Here is a 6,049-nt window from a genome sequence, read left to right on the forward strand (position 1 = left end):
CAATTCTTGACTAAAAGCCATAACGGAACGTTAGTATCTAGTTGGAAGATACCGATATCGCGGCCACGGTGTCTTGGATCAGTCGTTCGAACAAACACAGTCGATCCGCCGCGCCGGGTCAAACTTAACAGTCACGATTAATAGACCAATTCGCTAGTTACTACGATAACGCCATTTGTTTCCCTTGGTTTCTTTTCTTCGGCGTGCCGATTTAGCCGCGTGTTTCTCGGGCGCGGACGACGACGGGCGATTATTAACACGGGAATCCTGTGCAACAACAGAAGGCACCGACCGAAGTGGATATACAAACAGGATTACCAGCGATCTACACGGTCATTGTTCATCTTAAGTCGGACTAACGGTGATCGCTGTTCGCGCGATTAAAACTGTAACATTCGTGTCGCTTTTTGTCAGACGTCCGATATCACGCCGAGACAAGATATATCGCGTTAATGGCGATTAACGGCACAGAATCTCTGGGCCTCTCCACGCGAGCTAAATTTCAACTCGGACTGTTTTATGTCCTGTCGTATTGAATTCATTATATTTCATAAGAATTTATAATATTATGCTTGTTATTTGTATTCTGCCAAAATAAAATGTTAAGAGGAAGTATGCAATAATAGAACATATGAAATAGAAATATTTCAAATATTATTTAATGAATGTACCAATTATTTATTTCGTTGATTTTTGGTTAAAGAGGGTTTGATATTTGATTTTATTCGAATCGTGAGTGTTCAATTCCTTTTTCAGTTTAGTCAAGGATAATTAATTACTTGATAGAAATTTAATTTTAATTCATTGTTAATCCAATGTTTTAATAAATAAGTAATGTTTGTTAATACTTTGTTTAATAAACAAGTAATTGTTGCATGAACGCATTTTTAACACTAACCGTACCAACAAATTGTACATACTCATTCCGAGCGTAACTAGTCAAATAACTGGATACACGCAACTGGAAAAAGATACATTTTTTCTAGTTGAAACAGAAACAAACGTGAAGACAAAAATTAAAAAATTGATTAACCGGACAATATAGGAATTGATGTAACGTTGAATAAACAAAATAGAACGTATGATTTTTAATCGAATTTTAAAACGGTGCAGTTAGTATTAACAGAAATAAATTGAAATGTTGAAGTTATTATGGGGATCGTACTGAAAGGTATCTTTACCGCTGCGCTTTCCCATAATAGCTATACGGTTGCTAGAATTACTGTGTACAATTTCTTTATCAGTAGGAAACATGTTGAATATTTTACCTGTATGAAACAGGTACTTTATGTGATTAGCGTCTCGAAATGGTTATCTAGAAAATATCAAGTAATGACTCTACAACTCTTATTTCAATACATAGCATATCAATAAGTGGCATAAAATATGCTTGACTACAAAATTCCCGAGATTCTTCGTTTATGTGTATCTGCACAAATCATACAGATTAATATGCAACAGAGTGAAGCAGGGTTGCAAATCATCAAAGCGCGGTTTATTACACTTCACTCTGCCTTGAGCATGTTTATTGCCCGTGGATTGCATGATGTTTGATTTTTGTTATTTTATGGGAACTATTAGTTTCAATCAAAGTGCATCATTTGAGGCGTTAGTTATGTGCGAATGATAATAATAAATATATGTTTTTATTGCGTTAAAATTTTATTGGTAGAAACGTGATAGAAAATAAGAATATAAATATAGGCAATTTTTATATGAATAGAATATAAATTATTATCGTAAATTATTCTTCTTGATACAATTTAAATTCTCGTCGCAACTAAAATGATTATCTAAATTAAACTATTTAAATCATTATTTCGATTCAAATAATTATCAAAAATAAATTCTTTAAATTCATCAATTTAAATTATTATCTAAAGTAAAGTATTTTATTATTTCAGTGTATATTATTATCTAAAGTAACTTATTTATATTATTAGTTCTGTTTAAATTAATTACATAATTATAATATAAATGATCACATACTATTCATAAGAAACTAATCGGTAAATTATTAGCCAAACATATGGCTGACACATTTGTAAAAAAATTGACTTCACCTTTAAAGCTAATAAAGCCATTTACGCTTTTTTCTCCTTCCTAGCAAAACTAATTAGAATTTAAACACACACTTCCCAGTACGTTTCATGGAAGCCCGGCTTTCGCGAAATACTGTACAAATAACACAGATGAAATTCGTTCCCCGAGGCGGTGTTGTTGAACATCGCGTAGGAGTTCCACATTTAATTGCGGATCATTTAAGGAGCGATCGCACCCCGCGGCTCTCGCAGGAGAGCCTCAAAATCATCGGAATTTCCGGTGAACGATCACGTCATGTGTTTCGGTCTTTTTTTAACATTCATTTAACACATGACGCTATTAAACCTTTACGGTTTAATGGAGAACCGAAGGTGAATTTATTAGCTCTCCATACGTATGTACGCGCGAGATATTCGAGAAAATAGTAGTTACGCAAGTTATATCAATTTTAAATAATTATATGTTTTACGTAATTATAATCTTCTTAATTTTAATAGTAGTATTTGAGTAATACATTCAATATATGGTTTCGTTCTGAATGTAGGACTGTCTTAAAGATATGAGGCGTATAGCGTAATTCTTATAATAAAACACTTGAATAGGAATAATAACGATATTAAGAATTTATCTGTTATTCACTATTGCTCAATATTTTTTGTTCTTACCGGAAAGGTTAATTTTTAACAAACTGAACGTCTCTTCCTGGTTAATTGAATGTTCCATTTAATTCGATTACAATGTTCAGATAATTTTTATTCCGATAAAAAGTATACTTCAAATCAAAATATGTTTTATATATATATATATATTTGATATGTATATAAAATTCATTGAAAAACTGTAGTAGTATATGTTAATGCGAAGTCAATGTATGCCAGAGAACATCAAAGTAATAATTACTTAACCAGTATGGAAGAGCTGAATGTATAATTAATTACAGCCTCTGATTTATACAATTCATTTTGCACTGAATAAGAGTGATCTGATTATCTGATATTTATTTTTATATTAACCAGAATATATGTCATGGATTTCTATGGCTTTTATTAAAATTATTATTGAATAGTGCTGAACGTATATTCATACGCAGAGGTGAAAGTAGTGAGTCAAAGTTAATTAAAAAGGAATTGTTGACATTTGTACAGTATAATACTAAAATCTATAACGAATTTTGATCCTACTCTTAAATGTTGTCATTATCGATATGTGACAGATATTTTTTGTCACTGTATTTCATTTGTCATTGTATTTCATTCTGTTAAAGTTCATTTAAATTAATATTATGTTAATATTATAATAATATTATAAAAAACATATATCATATTTATATTATATTTAGTGTATATTATATTTAATTTATACAAGAACCGTAATTTTCATGACAGGCTTAGACACCATTTGAGCAACGTCGAACCACAAACAAAATTGAAACAAATAAAAATTGTTTCCAATCCACTTAATATCGATTATATTGCTATGTTATCTTTCCATATAACATCTAATCTTTCACTACAGGAAACACTCTACTTATATGTGTATATATTAACAGTTTCCTTGTATAATTCTCGATAAACTCGTTAAACAAATCGTGTAAAAATATTTATATAAAAACAGGATTGCATATACCTCGCATAAACCAAAGAAAAAGCGTATTAATTTCAGTAGTTCATCAATATTTTGCTACATTCTCCTTTTCAATCACTTTTTTGACCAAACAAAAACTTCGAAAGTCTGCGTTTCGTAGTTGCGAGCAGTGCATTCCCGATAACAGGATCCAGCGTGATCGCGTTACAAAAGTAGCCGATCAGCCCGCAAGAAACGTCAACGCAAAAACCGTTCGTTGCAAGACACCGCTCGAAGTGTCATCCACGCGCCGTTTCCTCTGCGAACGGGTTATAAAAGTGACGACGCATTAAGCAGCCGCGATTTCACTAAATTACATGCGCGCGGTATAGTACACACGTCCACCCACCGTAGAAATTGAACATTGACGGAAGGAAAGCGCGTCACTCCGTAAATCGTCGCGTCCGCCGAGGGTACAGGTCAGTCGGTGCCGTTTTTCCGGTTCCCGCTGATCGGTATCGGATAAATCGAAGAGAGCTGCGGAGGAAGAGAAGCGGAGAGACGGGAAAATTGATAATTATATAGAAAAGGGGACTCCTCGTTGATCACAGCGACTTAGGGATTACGTTTGCACAAAGTTCCGTTCTCGCTGGGGCAACGACGAGCAACTTTAGTAATTATTTAGAAAACAAGTCTCGTCGTCGATTCCCTTGAAATGTGTTATCGAGGTCATGATCCTGTCAACTTTTTCTTATAGTATTTATCACCTTGGTTTGTGGGATGTGCTTGTAAAACAGTACTTTTTAATGTTATGAGTTTAATGATACTTTGTTGGAATTTGTGTTAAATCTGAGCTAAAGGGTTCTGTTTATGTCGTACTTGGTAATAAATAAATGATCTTGGTTTCGTAATAAATAAGATGATTATAAGAGATCATTAAATTTGGCATCTTTTGCTAAAGCTAATTATATTTATATAGGAAGACGTTTTTCAGAATGATGACCTGAACAAAATATTCCAAGATTGTCGAAATATTGTCTTAAATATGAAGAAACAAAAAAAAAATAGAAATACCGATACTAAACCTACCAGATGGGTCGAAATGATCGATTCCTGATTTCTTGTTTTACTATTATTGCAAAAGTAGTCAATGATTTCCTGTAAAGTTACTACGAAAATTGATTCAGTAATCTGCAGACTGAGTTGATTCGAAATTTCAGTAGATGGATTCTTAGATTTCGTACAAGAAAATTAAATAAAGTCAGTTCGACTGCTCGGTAATTTTAGTACTATAAAAAGAATTCTTAAATAAAGAAAATAATAGGAAAAATACGAGACAACAGGTGTTACGTAGAAAGAATAATAGAAAAGACAATGTACGTGTCATTTCTGTTCGAGTTAGTTTCAAAAAATATCATTTTTATCTCATTAGTAAATGTTAACAACTGTGGAACCAATTTCTGTTCTAGAAAATAGGCAATTTTTTACGAAGAAAATACAATAAGAAATTATTAGCAGTGTCCCATGACCCGATGAGACCGTTCGCATACAGGTGAATACGCTGCGCGATCATATCTGCGTACACGTGGCCGCGTGCTCATTTATAAATAAGACACGCTCTTCCGTTATTACTCGTGTACCCCGTGAGCGGCTCGTTATTTTAATGCAATTAAGTTCAAAGGGTTTGTGTAAAAGGAAGGATTCGAGGCGGATATATGTGGCTAGCGTCATCGGGGACGCAACGAGAACCAGTTTCCTTGGTCAGATGCCACGGGTGAATCGTTAATCGACCGCACGGCTTTTTTCTCCGCGAATTCAACGGCGCCCGTCGAATTGATCATGGCCAGTTTGCTATTATTTATGCGTCGCTGCTTGCCTACCTGCCGTTGGATTATTTAGTAACTGTTGCCGTAAAACGAAATAACGGAAATATTGGCTTCTGGGTTCAGGCTTCGAGGGGTGAGTACCAAATATTGGATCCGAGAAAATGCCACTTAACACCAGAACAACCGAGCGTTTAACCATTTGCACTCGAAGCTTTTTCTCACTGACATTACCAGCAATTCGAAGTAATTTTAATAGAAAAAGCATATTAACCAGTTAACCGCGTTCGACGGATATACACGTCATCTTAAAACGCAAAATGGTAGTAATTTTTCAACGATCAATTATTTATTTTTTCAGGTAAACGTGTAATTCTTCTTCGTTTGCCTGCAATGTTTCGTTAGAGTATATTATAGACGAATTTACGCCACGTTTGACGAGTATACACTTCATTATTTAATTTTATTGCGCACACAATGAGAGATTTTTCAAACTAAATTCCATAATCGACAGGTTAACATATAAATACATGATATGTGCATGAAGAGGAAAGTCATAGATGTATTTCACTATTTTTATCGATTATGGATATAAATGTTATAGTATATTTAATGACGAA

Source organism: Nomia melanderi, chromosome 12 (assembly GCF_051020985.1).
Source record: "Nomia melanderi isolate GNS246 chromosome 12, iyNomMela1, whole genome shotgun sequence".
NCBI classification, from domain to species: Eukaryota; Metazoa; Arthropoda; class Insecta; order Hymenoptera; family Halictidae; genus Nomia; species Nomia melanderi.